Source organism: Capra hircus, chromosome 23 (genome assembly GCF_001704415.2).
Source record: "Capra hircus breed San Clemente chromosome 23, ASM170441v1, whole genome shotgun sequence".
NCBI classification, from domain to species: domain Eukaryota; kingdom Metazoa; phylum Chordata; class Mammalia; order Artiodactyla; family Bovidae; genus Capra; species Capra hircus.
Window position 1 is genome coordinate 19,828,185 of NC_030830.1, and position 18,720 is coordinate 19,846,904.

At 39.9% G+C, this 18,720-nt stretch overlaps 3 non-coding genes across 3 annotated transcripts; 1 reads left to right on the top strand and 2 right to left on the bottom strand.

Annotated features, from left to right (window-relative positions):
* Positions 1,793-1,864, bottom strand: TRNAA-AGC. Its single transcript has one exon. It is a non-coding gene; the product is annotated as a tRNA-Ala (tRNA).
* On the bottom strand, positions 8,683-8,754 carry TRNAA-AGC. The gene has a single exon. It is a non-coding gene; the product is annotated as a tRNA-Ala (tRNA).
* TRNAR-CCG lies at positions 13,194-13,266 on the top strand. The gene has a single exon. It is a non-coding gene; the product is annotated as a tRNA-Arg (tRNA).

Here is an 18,720-nt window from a genome sequence, read left to right on the forward strand (position 1 = left end):
CAAAATATGGAGAGTCCTTAAAAAACTAAAAATAGAGTTATCATATGACCCTGCAATCTCACTCTTGGGTCTATATCCAGATAAAAACATGATCTAAAAGAATACATGCACCTCAGTGTTCATTGCAGCACTGTTTACAGTAACAGATGCAACCTAAATGTCTATCAATAGAGAAATGGATAAAAAAGTTGTGGTACATATATTCAATGGACATATATACATATATACAATTCAGCCATTAAAAATGAAATAATACCACTTGCAGCAACATGGATGGACCTAAAGATTGTCAAACGGAGTGAAGTTAAGTCAGACAGAGAAGGAGAAATATTATGACATCCCCTACATGTGGAATCTAAAAAACAATGTATACAAATGAACTTACAAAACAGAAAGAGACTCACAGACTTAGAGAACAAATTTACGGTTGCCAGGGGGGAAGGATGAGGAAAAGGGATACTTAGGGACTTTTGATGGACATGTATACACTGTTATATTTAAAATGTATAAGCAACAAGGACCAATTGGATAGCATATGGAACTCTGCTCAATGTTATGTGCAGCCTGGACAGAAGGGGAGTTTGGGGGAGAATTGATACATGTATATGTATGACTGAATTCCTTCAATGTCCACCTGAAACTATCACAACATTGTAAATAGGCTACAACCCAATACAAAATAAAAAGTTTTTTTTTAAGTTGCTGAGCAGCAAGAAAGATATGAGCTTCCTAGTTCTTATTGGAAGTTAGCACCATCTTGACTGCAAAACCTGCAAAACATTTTATTTAAAAGAAACTTGACATCTAATTCAATTATGTATACTGATTTAAAAAATACTAGTAAATATCATATTACCACGAGAGGGGAAACAGTGTCAATTATAAGAATACAAAACTGGTTCAACAATAGAAATACCTTTTTGCAATTGTTTTTACTACATTAGAATAGGAAGTTGGAAAATTATTAATAAAATAAGCCATATATTTATAATATATAATCATTTTAACCCGCACTGGAGCACTCAAACCAGTGACTCTCAAATTTTAACGTGCAGAGGAAACACTTAGGGATCCTGTCGAAATGCTGCTTCTAATTCAGTAAGTCTGAGGGGGAACTGACAGCCTGCATTCTAACAAGGTACCACCAACTGCTTTAGTCCAAGGACCCAGGGTCTGGAAAATTTCTTTCCGATAGAGGGCGCAACAGTCTCAGATAAAATTACTTCTGCAACAACTAAATTATCTAGTTAAGTCCTATTCTCCGGTAAGAGTAAAAACAGACCAAAACTGGAAATTAATCTCTGACGTTTGAGATCTTCAGCCCAAGGTACTTCCCAATGGGGTTATTGATGCCTAAGTGTGACTTCTTCACATCCACTGATGAAAATAAATTTCTCTCCAAGTTAGGAACGCTGTCTTCTTACTCAATCTGCAGTCTAATCGTGGCCAACACGGCTCAGAGAACAAAACAGACTAAAAAAAAAAAAATTGGCTTGAGATCGTGTGTTTTTCTTTTGTTAAATTCTGCCATCTTTGTCTCTTCTCTCCTGCTATTTAAATATTAATAATACGGCAAAGTGAAACCAAAGGCAAAAAGGCTCGTCAATTTGGTGACGGGCTTTCTGTTCGGAATCTCGAGCTGCTGAATGAGCCCAGGCTTTGTCTTTTCGTTTCATCTTTCCCTTCTTACGCAGCCACCCTGACTGTTGCCAAACCGGAGGAGTAGAAAAAGAACAGCACTAACACTAGCAGCAAATAGGTTTCTTTTTGAGCAAGGGAAAGAGTTCAAAAGTGGAGGTGCCGGGGATTGAACCCGGGGCCTCGTGCATGCTAAGCACGCGCTCTACCACTGAGCTACACCCCCTACCCGGTAACAAGCCCTCGGGAATTTATTCAAGACAGAACACAGTTTTGGGTCCGTTTTACAACAATTAACATTAGGCTAAAGTGTAGTGTGTCAAATTTCACTTACTTCCAAAAACCTTAAAACTAGAACTTAAATACAGGTCCTGTATTATACTTTGCTAAAAGAAGAGTAGATTGCATTCTAGACGGAGAGCCCCCGTTGGTGGTCCTGGGACCTTTTTGCTTCTGTCTGGAATCACTTCCCTCCCGCAGTTAGAAGAGCTTGATGAAATATTTTTTCTCCTTTCTTCACTTACTCTTTCCTAGGTGAAAAGCAACCAAATTAGCTCCAGAAGAGAGAAGACGGAAGGACAAATGGAGTGCCGTTTGTTTCGGCCGCCGAGAGAGGGGGTTCCTTGGCCACGATCGCACCCCTTTAGGGATAGAATACAAGGCCATTTAAGAAGGTTAATGTGACGCGCCGACTGAACTGAACTGAACTGAATGTGATGCGCATTAACCCTCGGTTAAAAACTCTGCTGGACTAGTTCACTCACCACAGCCTTCTCACAGGCTCTGAGCCTCTCGCGTCCAGCCCCATAAACCAACAGAGCCTCAGTTAACCTTGGGAAAGTTGTTTAAACGGGCAAAAGACACAATAAGGTACTGAGGTAAATACTTCTCCAGTCAGAGATGAAAAGGATGTTGATAACAATAGCAAATAATGAACTCAGTTCATTATGAACTTTGTTCATGTTAGAAATGAACAAAATAAGTCAAAAAGAAGGAAGGGTTGATAAAGACGAACGAGAAAATGAGGGTTGTTTTGTTTTTTTAAGTAGAACTAGTTAAAGAAAAAAACTGGCTATTTGAAAAGTCGACAAAGCTCTAACCATCATAATCAAGAAAAGGAAAAAAAAAGTGCAGACACACAAAACTAGAACTGATGGGAGGAAATATCTATCAAATAACTATCAAACAGAAAAACTTTTTAAAAATCATAGACACAACTCAGCAAATGACTTGAAAACTTTAGATGAAGTGGATTTTATAAACGCACTGTAACTTAGCATATTAAAAAGCAGAGACATTACTTTGCCAACAAAGGTCCGTCTAGTCAAGACTATGGTTTTTCCAGTGGTCATGTATGGATGTGAGAGTTGGACTGTGAAGAAAGCTGAGTGCTGAAGAATTGATGCTTTTGAACTGTGGTATTGGGGAGGACTCTTGAGAGTCCCTTGGCCTGCAAGGAGATCCAACCAGTCCATTCTAAAGGAGATCAGTCCTGGGTGTTCATTGGTAGGAATGATGCTAAAGCTGAAACTCCAATACTTTGGCCACCTCATGCGAAGAGTTGACTCATTGGAAAAGACTCTGATGCTGGGAGGGATTGGGGGCAGGAGGAGAAGGGGATGACAGAGGATGAGATGGCTGGATGGCATCACCGACTCGATGGACATGAGTTTGAGTAAACTCCAGGAGATGGTGATGGACAGGGTGGCCTGGCATGCTGCGATTCATGGGGTCGCAAAGAGCCGGACATGACTGAGCGACTAAACTGAACTGATACCCAAATTACGTCTTGTAGAGACAGAAAGTCTAAACATGTCATTACGATAGAAAAACAGTTGAACAGGCAACTCCCCAAAAAGGGAACCAAGCACAAATACTTTCACAAAGAAAGTTTACCAATATCAGAAAATCATGATGCTACTTAAAATTTTCAAAGCATGAAGAAGGAGCTCTTCCAGTTCATTTTATAACATGAATACAATGTTCATCGCAAACTTTTTCAGTTTGCACAGAAAATGAAAAAAAGTCTAATTTCACATAATACAGAATGTCCTGCTAAGTCACTTCAGTCGTGTCCGACTCTGTGCGACCCCATCAGGCTCCCCAGTCCCTGGGATTCTCCAGGCAAGAACACTGGAGTGGGTTGCCATTTCCTTCTCCAATGCATGAAAGTGAAAAGTGAAAGTGAAGTCGCTCAGTCGTGTCCAACCCTCAGAGACCCCATGGACTACAGCCTACCAGGTTCCTCCGTCCATGGGATTTTCCAGGCAGGAGTACTGGAGTGGGGTGCCATTGCCTTCTCCATACAGAATGTCCAAGTGGGGTTAATTCCAGAAATGCAAAGATCACTCATTATCAAGGAAGACATTAACAAAGATTCTCTCCTCTACCAATCTCTACTTAGGATACCCTGAACTCTTTCCCAAAGAGAACTTGACTTTTGGATTTCTGTTTTCTTCTCTGTGTTGTTTGTTCACTTTTAGCAAGAATCCTGTTAGGCTGGTTTGGCTAGAATCTTCTATTTGCCTACCTGGTTACCCTTTATATCTATTTGTGTTCCTCATCCTCTACCATCCCCTAAGTAATGTCTGATCACCTTGGACTGCTTTCAGCAGAAATCTTGTTTGGTTGGTTTAGCCAGAATTCTGCCTTACCTCAGATGTTTCCTCTTAGTAATTTTCTATCCACTGAACCTCAACCCACCCTCCCCTGCTCCTTAGCTATAAATTCCCACTTGCCTATGCTGTATTTGAAATTGATTCTAATTCTGTACTGAGGCCTTTCCCCCATCACAATATTCCTGAATGAAATCATTTTTACCTCTTATCTACCATCCACCTCTGGTTTATCTTTGACAATATTAATATAATCCATCAAATTAATAAAAGTAAGGAGAAAAACCATACATGATCATCTCCATAGTTGCACAATAGGCACTGACAAAAGCCAACATATATTCAACACTATAGAGGATTGAATAATGTCTGGCAAAAATTCATGTCCACTTGGAACCTGAAAATGTGACCTTATTTAGAAATAGTGTCTTTAAAGATATAATTGGTTTAAAAGACATCATATTGGATTAGGGTGAGTTCCTAAATCCAATGACTGATGTCCTTACAAGAAGAGAACATGCAGAGACCGAGATACAGAGGGATCAAGGACATATGACGATGGAGGCAGAGATTAGAGTGATGCAGCTACAATCCAAGGATTGCCAGGAGCCACCAGAAACTAAGATGAGGCATTATTTGAAAAAAGATACAGATGTAAGGCAAATCTGGTTAATTAAACACTCAGAAATAAATTTTAAAAACTCCCACACAACTCAGAAGCATGGCAGCAGGAAGAACTCCATGAATGTGCTCATCAGATAATTTGCGGAAATTTTATAAATTATCCAGAAATGGTTCTAAGGGCATATGTCATATGAGAAAGGTTAATTCAAGAAAATGTACTAAAGTTCAGTAATAACAATGAGAATCTTTGTCATTTGAATCACAACCTACTCCTTCCCTCTCTCTTCCCAGGCCAGGCTGACAGAAACTCTACTCCAAACTATACAGCCAAGGAAACAAAGTTCCCCCTCCCCCAACCCATGGCACCCCAACTCCAGTCCTCTTGCCTGGAGAATCCCATGGACGGAGGAGCCTGGTGGGCTGCAGTCCATGGGGTTGCTAAGAGTCGGACACGACTGAGCGACTCATTTTCACTTTTCACTTTCATGCATTGGAGAAGGCAATGGCAACCCACTCCAATGTTCTTGCCTGGAGAATCCCAGGGACGGGGGAGCCTGGTGGGCTGCCGTGTATGGGGTTGCACAGAGTTGGACACGACTGAAGCGACTTAGCAGCAGCAGCAGCAGCAGCAGCAGCAGCAGCAGCAGCAGCAGCAGCAGCAGCAGCAGCAGCAGCAGCATCTTTCCTCCATTTCTAATCATACCCTCAGCTCCTTCTTGCAGAGACTAAGTTCTGGGAAAGTGCAGCTAAGAGGTGAGGGCTCTCATTTTTCCACTCATGGAAAACGGGTTCTATTTTATTGCAGGGCCCCTTCATCCCCATCATGAGACGGAGGTTCCAGGACAGGCGAGAGCTGCCTAGAAAACCTAAGGCTGTTGCCTCTTGCCCAGCACCCAGCTACTATAACAGGAATGTTACTCAGAAAGAAGTATGCTACTGTCTGCCCCCAGCTGAAAAGCTAAAGGGAATCCTTCAAGTTGAAGCAAGAAACTGATCAGCAGCAATACAAAACTGAACAAAAATATACAACTCCTTGGTAAAGGAAAACAGACAGATAAATATAGAATCCTGTAAAATTGTAATGTAGGTGTATAAGTCATCTTTAAATCTGGTATAGAATTTAAAAAGCATAAAACTTAATTATGACCCTAAGTTAATGATTACACCATATAAAAGATATTTTGTGTCATCAATAACAAAGTAAGAGATGGCAAAGATTATTATAACTTTTAGATGTTTTATGTAATTGCATTGATAACCACAAACAGCTATAGAATATACACAAAGGGAAATGAGAAGGAAATCAAAGCATGTCTATCTCAATCAGTTGCAGCAGCTATAACAGAATCCTCATGTATTCTAAAATAAGCCCCCTCATTCTAATAAATATTAAATCTATTGAAAATCAGGAATTAGAATAGAAGTCAAAATAATTTGGTTGAGGAGAGAGAGAAATTATTGATGCCATGTGCTGTTTTCCGTAAGAGGTAGCTGTTTTCAACCAAGAAAGAAAAAAGAGAGAGAGAGACAGAAAATATTCATAGGTGGAAAGAGTTCTGTTGCCTTTTTAATTTTCTGGTTAAAAACTGAAAGGAGATTCTGATTTAAATCCCAAGAGGTCCTCTTGAGGCTTTTGCCCTGAAGCATGATTTAAAGTGGGGAACTGCTTTTCATACACTAGGTCCCTCTCACAACACTGTCCCAGAGACCAAGCAGTCATATTTACTTAGAACCAATGGTTCTTCTCATGTTGGCACAGTTGTTTGTCTCAGCAATTTTTGTAAGCTCTGAAAAGACATGGATCATGTGAGCAAGAACCTACCAATGTGGAAATTCTAAAAAAGAACCCAAAAAAGATGCAGACCAGAGGAGGCAGTTGTCTAGGCTAACTGCTAAGCTTTTCAGAGGCAGGAGGTCTGGCGAGGTCAGATATGTGCGTATTCAAAAGCTGATGAGGCAGACTGAGATCACCAGAGTTATCTGTTGATATGACTGTATTAATGAGTCTCCTAAGATCCCTCTGTCAGGTAGAGAAAGGGGGCTTATATCCCTACTTCTATACGCTGACTAATGTTCCCCCGAGACAACTCTGATTTGTTGATGATCTATATCTTCAAAAATTCAAGGTATACTGTGCTGGAGACATAGCAACTTCTTAACACTCTGTAAAGGAAGGTACCCCTTTGCCAGTATCTACTCAGATGACTGCATTAATAGTTCTAAAGTGAGGATCTTGCTAAAGATTTAGGAGGTAACACCTATACTGAGAGTACATATATCTCGGCTTTTTGTGATTTTGGAATGCTATAATATAGAAACATGGAGATTTTTATTTGTCTTGGCAATCTCAATTAAAAATAGGAAAATATTGGGAGTTCCCTGGCTGCCTAATGGTTAGGATTCTAGACTTTCACTGCCATGGCCTGAATTCAATCCCTGGTCAAGGAACTGAAAGAAGGCATGGCCGTCTCCTCAAGAAACGAAAATGCTAATGATTTTTTAGAGGAAAAACAGTTCAGTTATGAATAGTGACTAGAGAAGGAAATGGCAACCCCCTCCAGTACTCTTGGCTGGAAAATCTCGTGGCCGGAGGAGCGTGGTAGGCTACAGTCCATGGGGTTGCAATGAGTCGGACACGACTGAGCGACTTCATTTCACTTCACTTCATGAATACTGAATCCTACTCTAAAGGCAGAATTTTGAAGTTAAAGACAAATGCCAAGAAACATGATTTTAAGAATCTAGAAGGACATATTAAAAAACAGCAATCTACCATTACAGGGAAATTTTGGCCATCTCAGAACTCATACATAGGAACGGATTTTGGTGTTCCCAAGATGACCATTTGGTGGCACCTAAGTCATTCTCCAGAACTTTGATGCTTTACATCATGTACAGGAAAGCATTTACAACGCAAGGACAAATTCCTCCATTCTCCAAAGTTATTATTAGGAATACCTACCAAGAAGCTCTTTAGGTAGCTGAATCTTTGCTATCTGTATTTATCATACCTCCCCTCCCAAAAAAGAAAAAAAAAATTACTAAAGTTATGGCAAGGCTTCAGTCCTTTATCTCAAAGACACTTTGGATATTTACAAATAAATTTCATTCAGTTGTCCAAATGTTTAAAAAATTAACTATGTTTCACATTCTACTTTGTCAGGTAAAAAGGGCAGAACTTATTTAACACAGTAAAAACTCTATCTAGATGTGAAGTTTATATTATAATTTAAAAGTTACTCAGGAACAATAAGTTAAAGAAGCGCATATAAAATATAAAAACAGAAGGAGGGAGCGGGGAAAGAAGGGGAGGCTGTAATGGGGAAAGAGTGGTAGGGAAGAACAAAGGAAAGCTTTCCTTCCTCTCCTCAAATCTATTCCTTGACCCAGCAACAGCCCAGAAAACGAAGGGATCTAAAGAAAATTTCCTGTGGACTTCACATTTGCTCTTATTTTTTCTGCTTTCTGTGTTTCCTGCTCTTAGATGATACTGCGAAATGTAACTATTGTAGTTGGTTTGTTAATTTGGTACCTCGCTTGTTTTTCGGTTTCCACAGTCCTGTGCGGCTTGGTACTCCCTCAGCCTCTTTAATCGTGTCTTTTGCCAGCTGACTCAGCTACCCAAGGTGGTGTTAAGGCCCTAGGGCAAAAATGGGTCCATATTAAAAATAAAATAGTTCTTGTTTTTTGTGTGATTTAAAAGACCTAAAAGAGAACAAAAGAACCAGAAAACACGACAGGTGGTGGACGTTCTTAAGAAACGAGGATGCGTCTATTGCTGTTAGAACCCAAAACACAAGAAAACTGGAGGTGCCGGGGATTGAACCCGGGGCCTCGTGCATGCTAAGCACGCGCTCTACCACTGAGCTACACCCCCTCCCACCGCAGTGTTTTCAGAATTATTCCTATGACCCATCGATACATCTTCCGCAAAAGAAACTTTACTTCATGTAATTCAATTTTTGAACTTTCTCTACTGAATACTGTCTTGTAACTAGGCTATAAGAACGAAAACTAAATATTATACCGAAAGTGCCCTCTGGTCCTGAGCTCTCTCACTGCGGGTCACCCTCTCCGACACCAGCTCGACGGCCATGCCTGTGGCGAAGGGGGAGCTCCTGACTGGCCGCCCCCAGGGGGAGGTCTGGGATAAGACCTCTGCTTAAATACGTTGCCAGAAAACCGAAAGTATAATGCCGGAGGATAAAAAGAAGCCCTAAACGGAGCCATAGGGATTTAGGTCCAGGTAGGAGAGAAGACTGGGAAGCAATCGTGACAGGCCCGCTTCGGTCGCTTCCCTCATTCAGGTAAGCTCCCGCGTCAAGACTCAGAGTCGGGAACACGCATGGTGGCTGCGTCTCCCGAGCTTTTAACCTCGGGTCTCGAGAACCACCGAGACGTGCGCGTGGAAGAGGAGAGAAAGAAACCGAGCAGCCGTAGAGCGCCCCCTGTCTGAACGGAACGGTACCCAGACGGAAGGCGTTCTATGGCGTAGGCTTGATCGCAAAATGATTTAACTGTATAAACCCTTCAGGCTCCTGCAGTAGTTAGACCCCTTGACCCCCGAGGGGCAACCCTCAGGCGCTTCTCGCCGTTCTCTGACCCAGAAATGAGTATTGGGAGCAAATCCTAATTCATTTTCCAGCTAAGCTTTCTTCTGATTCTCACTCCTGTGGACTCTTGGAGACCTGAAATCACCACCGCCCTTTCGGCTCCTCCCCAACTCCGGATCTGGCCGTCCTGGCGGATCCGACCCGGCCGAGCCCCAGAGGACTTGCGGGGGTCATTGGGTTTTGGTGTTCAGTCGCTCAGTCGTGCCCGACACTTTGCGACCCAGTGGGCTGCAGCACACCAGGTTTCCCTGTCCTTCATCTCTCGGAGCTTGCGCAAACGCCTGTCCATTGAGTCTGTGATGCCATCCAATCATCTCTTCCCCTTCTGCCTTTGGATATACAACGCTTGGGCCACAGGCGACTCTCAGAGAGGCTAAAGGGACATATGAATGTTTTTTAGACAACACTGTGGAGGGGGGAGGGGATTGTCGGGGGGATCCATAAAGATGGAAAATCACCTGGAGGAACTGAATAAAACTATGGATTGCTGGGCCCCACTCTCTAGATGCTGAGTGCTCTCAGAATCTTGAGTTCTTAAGTTATTCAGCTGAAAAAGGGAACCTCCTACACTGTTGGTGGGAATGTAAGTTGGTGCAGCCACTATGGAAAACAGTATGTTGGTTCCTCAAAAAACTAAAACAGAGTTGCCATTTGATCCAGCAATTCCACTTCTGAGCATATACCCAGACAAAACTACATTTCAAAAAGATACATGCAACCCCTAGGTTCATTGCATCCCTATTTACAATAGCCAAGACATGGAAGCATTCTAAATGCCCATGGACAGATGAATGGATAAAGAAGATATGGTGTATATATACAATGGAATATATCTCAGCCATAAAAAAGAAGCAAAGAAGGATGAAAAACAAAAAAACAAAAGCAAACAAAACAAAAACAAACAAACAAAAGAAACAAAGAATGCCATTTGCAGCAGCATGGATGGACCTAGAGGTTATCATGTTAAGTGAAGTAAGACAGTGAAAGACACATATCATATGATATCACCTATATATAGAAACTAAAATATGACAAACTTATCCATGAAACAGAAACAGACTCACAGAAATAGAGAAGAGACTTGTGGGGGAGGGGGGAAGGGACTGAGAGTTTGAGATTTGCACATGCAGATTTGGAGAAGAAAATAGCAACCCACTCCAGTATTGTTGGCTGGAAAATTCCATGGACAGATGAGCCTGACTACAGTCCATGGTGTCTCAAGAGTTGGAAATGACTTAGCAACTAAACCACCATCACCAGGTGCAGACTGTTCTATATAGAATGGGTGAACATCAAGGTCCTACTGTACAGCACAGGAAACTATATGTTCTGTAGTAAGCCATAATGGAGAAGAATATAAAAAAGAATATATATATATATATACACATATGTGTATGTGTGTGAGTGTGTGTGTATATGTATGTATAAATGAATCATTTTGCTGTACAGGAGAAATTAGCATTGTAAGTCAACTATATACTTCAATAAACTTTTAAAAATTATAAATGTCCCTCAGTTGAATCTGATAAAAAAACTTAAACAAACTAGTTTGGGAACAACTGGACCTGAAACTCTAGGAACAGAAACTGACATGAACTAGGATCCTGAAAAAGTTAATACAGGAGGAGGAGAAAACAAGAAGGGAAAAGAGGGCACTGGCAAGCAGGAGACAGAAAGATGGGAGGAAGAGTGCTGAGGAGTGAGTCTTTCAAAGCTATGGTAAACAAAACAGTATGGTAAGGTACTGGCATAAAAAAAAGACACACAGGACCTTCCCTGGTGGTTCAGTGGTTAAGACTCCAAGCTTCCTGGGAGGGGAGGGGAGAAGGGAGGGGGAAGGGTGGCATAGCTGATCAGGGAACTAAAGATTCCTGGTGGGGTGCACCAAAAAGATATAATTCAGTTGCTTTTAATATTAAGGGCTTCCCTAGCTCAATGGTCGGAGAAGGAAATGGCACCCCACTCCAGTACTCTTGCCTGGAAAATCTCATGATCGGAGGAGCCTGGTAGGCTGCAGTCCATGGCTGAGCGACTTCACTTTCACTTTTCACTTTCATGCATTGGGGAAGGAAATGGCAACCCACTCCAGTGTTCTTGCCTGGGGAATCCCAGGGACAGGGGAGCCTGGTGGGCTGCCATCTATGGGGTCGCACAGAGTCGGACATGACTGAAGTGACTTACCAGCAGTAGCAGCAGTAGCTCAATGGTAATGATCTGCCTGCAGTACAGGAGACCCAGGTTTGATCCCTGGGCTGGGCAGTTCTCTGCAGAAAGGAACGGAGACCCACTCCAGTATTCTTGCCTGGAGAACTCCATGGAGAGAGGAGCCTGGTAGGCTACTGTCCATGGGGTCTTGAAGAGTTGGACAGGACTGAGTGACTAACACTATGATAAAATATCTAAATTTAAAAAATGAATTAAAAACTTGAACAATGAAGAGGAGGAAGGAATAAAAAGTACCCAAAAAAAGGTACAAAATTGAGTTCAGTTCAGTTCACTTTAGTCATGCAGTTGTGTCCGACACTTTGAGACCCCATGAATCACAGCACGCCAAGCCTCCCTGTCCATCACCAACACCCAGAGTTCACTCAAACTCATGTCCATCGAGTCGGTGATGCCATCCAGCCATCTCATCCTCTGTTGTCCCCTTCTTCTCCTGTCCCCAATCCCTCCCAGCATCAGAGTCTTTTCCAATGAGTCAACTCTTTGCATGAGGTGGCCAAAGTATTGGAGTTTCAGCTTCAGCATCAGTCCTTCCAATGAACACCCAGGACTGGTCTCTTTTAGAATGGACTGGTTGGATCTCCTTGCAGTCCAAGGGACTCTCAAGAGTCTTCTCCAACACCACAGTTCAAAAGCATCAATTCTTTGGTGCTCAGCTTTCTTCACAGTCCAACTCTCACATCCATACATGACCACTGGAAAAACCATAGCCTTGACTAGACAGACCTTTGTTGGCAAAGTAATATGAGTTAGGGGAGATCAGTTTTTGCTTGCAAATGAAATGGATGCCAAGATGAAAATCCAAGAGAATCCACTAAGGAGTTTAGACTTCAAAAGTTTGTTTTCTCCTCTGGAATATAGTCACCTGTTTCCAAAGAGTGCAACTTGTGCAAAACTCATTTCCAGCTAGCATCAATAGTTTGCCTTTAAATTTCTAAATTTGTTTGTTAGAAGGTATTAAGATTCCTTCAGTCTATATTTTCACTCTTGACCAAACGATTATTAATAAGATCATAAACTCTAAAATGTTCTTTTCTTGAAATCATGTGTCAGAATGGTTTCATTTCTGCAGTATCGTCCATAACAGAACTGAAAATGGCAGGTCTGTAGCTTGTTGAGCTTTACATCTGCCTCCATTTCCTTTTTACCTCTCTGAAATGTAAACTCTAAAGTTTTAAACTCTAAAGTTCTTTTTATGCAGTGCAAATACTGTGATTTCTATATATGATTGGGGGAAGAAAAATCTGTTAAGCAGTCAAAGTAGTGAAGGCAAAGGAGAGGGACAGAGTTGATTTAGAGAAAATGTGTGAAGATGAAATTTGGGGTCAGATAAACCTGACCATTATCTAGGTTTCTGAGAAAAGAAGATGCATTCCTTCTTCCCGTTTCAGTTCAGTTCAGTCCAGTCAGTAGAAAAGCCCCCTACCCAGCCCTGTCTACATAAGTTTTGTACTTTACGTGAGAAGGGTCTCTCACAGTTGGCCGCGTGGCCTAATGGATAAGGCGTCTGATTCCGGATCAGAAGATTGAGGGTTCGAGTCCCTTCGTGGTCGCTTCTTTTCCTATTTGCTGGTCTGATTCCCTGCCAGGTTGGAGAGGCTTAAAATCTGATTTGCTTCCTCTTCCCTCTTGATGCTGTTGCCCAGTTGTGAGTGAGTGCCAACAATTAATCGATCAATGCGTTCTTATTTAACAATTATATATTGGAGGCCTGATGTTTCACGAGTGCTTTAGGCATGAACGAGGAGGGAATAGCACGTGTCCTCAAGGAGCTTACTTTCTACCGAACCCGACAAATGAAATAAACACAGAAACAAAATAACTAAAACTTGTTTCATGTCCTATGAAATAAATAATTTATAGGCTGAAATAAAAAATTAGGGATGGGGGCTTCTTTAGACAGAATTTTATTATTCCTGGCTTAAGGGATAATACTGCTAACTTGCTGAGAATATGAAGGCACTTGGCCTTTACAAAGCTGAAATACTGAACTTTTGAGGGGGCAGGGATCACTTAAAAAATCAACTAAATGGGGAAATGGCGAGCTAAATTTCTGGAAACAAATATCTGACTAGGATTTCTGTAATTGTAGCTCTAAATGGTTTGAAATAGATGTTCTCCAGATTTTCATTAGCTACCATAAACATAATTGCCTCCACCTACTCCCTTTAGAAAAGCATAAAGGCAGAAGCCACCAAAGGCTTTCATTCCAGCTGAACTGTCCTCTAGAGCAACTTCTGTGTAGTCACGAGACCTTTAGTTTTTAGCAAGAGTGCAAATGCCAGAAATGGAACTGAACAGCAGGGAGGGTCTTCAAATAATTTGAAAACAGAACTATGGTATGATCCAGCGAACTCCACTTGTGGGTATATATTCAAAAGATTTGAAAATAGAGTCTCAAAGAGATATTTGCACCCATGTTCACAGCAGCATTATTCACAATAGCCAAGAGGTAGAATGAACCTAAATATCTTTAGAAGGATAAATTGATGAATAAAATGTGGTATATACCACGTAATATTATTGTCTTAAATAAAAGAAAGAAATAGACCTTGAGGACATTATTCAAAGTGAAATAAGCCATTCACAAAAAGACAAATACCGTATGATTCCATTGACACAAGTGTTCAGTTCAATTCAGTCACTCAGTTGTGTCCGACTCTTTGTGACCCCATGTACTGCAGCACACCAGGCTTCCCTGTCCGTCACCAACTCCCTGAGTTCACTCAAACTCATGTTCATCAAGTTGATGATGCCATCCAACCATCTCATCCTCTGTCATCCCCTTCTCCTCCCGCCTTCAATCTTTCCCAGCATCAGGGTCTTTCCAAATGAGTCAGTTTTTCACATCAGGTGGTCAAAGTATTGGAGTTTCAGCTTCACCATCAGTCCTTCCAATGAATATTCAGGACTGATTTGCTTTAGGATAGACTGGTTGGATCTCCTTGCAGTCTAAGGGACTCTTAAGAGTCTTCTCCAACACCATAGTTCAAAAGCATCGATTCTTCAGTGCTCAGCTTTCTTTATAGTCCAACTCTCACATCCGTACGTGACTACTGAAAAAACCATAGCTTTGACCAGACGGACCTTTCTTGGCTAAGTAATGTTTCTGCTTTTTAAAAAGCTGTCTAGATTGGTCATAATTTTTTTTCCAAGGAGCAAGTGTCTTAATTTCATGGCTGCAATCACCAATCTGCAGTGATTTTGGAGCCCCCCAAAATAAAAGTCTGCCACTGTTTCCACTGTTTCCCTGTCTATATGCCATGAAGTGACGGGACCAGATGCCATGATCTTAGTTTTCTGAATGTTGAGTTTTAGGCCAACTTTTTCACTCTCCTCTTTCACTGTCATCAAGAAGCTCTTTAGTTCTCCAAAGATATATAGTCCAGATATACGTGTTTGAAGGAAGCAGCAGGTCACCATTACCCCTTACAGAATTAGGAAAACAATATTATCCTTTAAGAAATTACACCGCTGGCATAGTCAAGCAGACATTCCTATCTTTGTATAGGTGCACATTGTACATTAAAGAGGGCCCTGTCAGACAGGGCCTATGTTATGTTCAAATTTTCTTGTGCAGCCCTAAAAACTTAAATCCTATTCCATCATAGAGTATATGAAATAATCAAATTCATAGAAACAAGTAGAATGGTGATTACCATTTTATGGGAGGGAAGTAAAAATGACAGTTGTTTAATGGGTACAGAATTTCAATTTTGCAAGATAAGGGTTCTAGAGATCTGTTCCACAGCAATATGAATAGTCCTAAAACTACTGAACAGTACATTTACAATGGTTAAGACTTTTTTTTACAATAAATAAATATTTGTTAAAAAACCAGTTGGCTATAAATGTATGGGATGATTTCTGGATTCTCAATTGCATTATATGTTCGTCTTTATGCCATTACCATATCATGTTGGTTACTATAGCTTTATACTAAGTTTTGAATTGAGGAAGTCTGAGTTTACCTTTGTTCTTCTTTTTCAAGATTTTTATATGTTCATATTGCAATTTGGTATGAATCTGAAGATTGGCCTTTTCTGTAAAAAAAAGTTTTTGGAATTTTGATAGAAATGAAATTGAATCTGTAGATCACTTTGGATAGTATTAACATCTTAACAGTATTAAGTCTTCCTATTTAGGAACTTGGAATCTCTTCACTTATTTGACTCTTCTTTAATTTCTGTCATCAATGTTTTGTAGATTTCAGGGTACAAGTCTTTCATTTCATTGGTTAAATCCATTCATGGGTATTTTATTCCTTATGTGCTATTATAATTGAAGTTGCTTTCATAATTTTCTTTTTGGTTTGTTTATTGCTGATATAGAAACACAACTGACTTTGTATATTGATCTTATACTCTGCAACTTTGCTGAATTCATCTATCAGTTGTAGAAGTTTTCTTGTGATCATGTCATGATATTGCCATCTGTAAATAGAAACAGTATTACTTCTATACTTTCCATTTGAATGACTTTGATTATTTTTCTTGTCTAATCGCTTAAGAATGATGTTAGCTGTAGTTTTTTCTATAAATGTTCTGTATCATATTGAAGAAGGGCATGATATTTTAAGTGGTGAAATACAGTTTGCTTCTCACCTCATGTTCCATGAAATGGAGATATCTGTAATAAAAATGTATGAAGTTGGGTTAAAACAGGAATATGGTCATTTCAAGTGCTACCTTTTATAGCATTTATAAGAAATTGAAGGATACTAGAGCTGATGAGTTAACTGACTTCTCTAGTAAATTTCATAGAGAAACCAGACTTGTACTATGGCTTTCCTAGGAACCCGCTGATGGTAGACCACACTCATCTCATTTACAGTCAGATCTCCATATCTGCAGGTTCTGCAGCCACGGATTATAACAACTCCATATCAAAAATGATCAGAAAAAATATTCCAGAAAGCTCCAAACAGAAAAACTTGAATTTACCATGCACCACCAACTATTTACATAGCATTTATGCTGTACTAGGTATTTAATCAAGAGATGATTTAAAAGTATAAAAGAGAATATGTGTAGGCTATAAGCAAATAACTATGCCACTTTATATGAGACTCAAGTATCCATGGATTTTGGCATCTGCTGGAGGCCCTGGAACACCATGGATACAAAGAGACAACTGTATATCCACTCATCAATAGGCTTGTGTTGTAGTGGTTATAGTTTGGTCACATTTGGACCTGCTTTCTATATTGGGTATTCCACATTTTTTTAAAGTACCTTTTTAAATTTCAGCTGGAGTTATCCATAATTTAGTTGAATTTTTAACTTCACTTTAAAAACCTTAGACTTGCTTTATGCTAGTCAATATTGGTTCGGTTGATCATATGAAATCAGTTACTAGGATGAAGTTTATCATTCTAATAGCTTAGTCAAACCTTCACTTATTGATACTTTAACTTTTAATTTCTTGTCAAATTATGGAATGCTTCACAAATTTGCGTGTCATCCTTGAGCAAGAGCCATGCGACTCATTTCCAGCTTTAGTATGTGTGCTGCCAAGGCGAGCACTATTCTGCATTATTTATTCACATTTTAAAAGCCAAACAAGTCAGGCACTCATTCCTGCAAACAATTTTTAGCTAGTATGCAATCAGTGTTTTATAACTTTTTGGACATAATGAGCATCTTTTTCTGAAACAGAAAGCAGGGAATCATGAGTAATATAAACAACTATTTTTACAAGGGAAGTCTCAGAGTAAGTGAATACTTCCAATATTTCACCTATCTTCTGAGTTTCAAAGTTTTCAAATAGCTACAGGCTTTAATTTTCAAATAAACCAGCTTTCTTTTCACCCACCTAGTCTCATACATTTTGACTATTTCAGGATAAAAATCAGTGATCAAACAAGTAGAGTCATGTGTGGTCATAATGACAGAAATACATTATCATGCATATATGAATCTTCAATAGCTGGCATTAGTCTTGGGATCTGGGATATGTATATTCTTCTCCTGAGAGATAAGGAAATCCTGGAATATGGTGTTCCTGAGCAGAATCAGTCATTTGACTGGAATATAAGCAGCATAGGGTATAAATTTATTTTACTCATTTTAAAAAATTAAAATTTAATTTTAATTCTATCCTATTCCATTTTATTTTTATACTTTTACTGCCATGGCTCCAGAACTGCATTCCTTGGTACATAAAAAGCACTCATGATATACTCGTTGGAAGAATGGTGATTAAAAATACCCTAAATGTCTAGGGGGAAAAAAAAGTGGATAAATGTGTACCGCTTTGCAACATTTCATTCTAAGGAAAAAGATTGTGTTTACACGGAAAGAGCCCAAGATACATTAGGTTTAAAAAAAAAGTCAGAGAATGGTATACTTCCTATGACTGCATTTCTGTAAAAACAAAATATTTATATATTATATATACATGAATTCAGAGAAAATAGGAGTGTACAAAATATAATAAAATATTGTTGGTGGTTAGATTTGGAGGAGGAGGAAGGTATAACTTTCACATTTTATTCAGGAGTTAAAACGGCACTCAATTTTGACTAGGAAACAAAACAATAATTATTAGATGCCAGCGAGGGTGTGATTGTGCCTAATTTACAAAGGAAATGTTTGAGAACTAATTCATGACTTTTGAACACGGAGAGACCATGTTCAATATAAAATAAATAGATCTGTATTAAAATCCATAAATTTATATTTATATAAGATTTATAGATCCATAAAATCCATAAATCTATTATCCTTCAATTTCTTATAAATAATATAGATCCATAGATCTATATTAAAATCAATAAAAATCCAATAGATCTATATTAAACATCCATATAAAATATCTTTGCAGGCAGGAGTGTGCAGTGGTAAAGAATCCTCCTGCCACTGTAGGAAACTCAAGAGACGCGGATTCCACCCCTGGGTGGGGAAGATCCCCTAGAATAGCAACCCGCTCCAGTATTCTTGCCTGGAAAACACTATGGATACGAGGAGACTGGAGGGCTGCAGTCCATGGGGTCCCAAAGAGCTGGA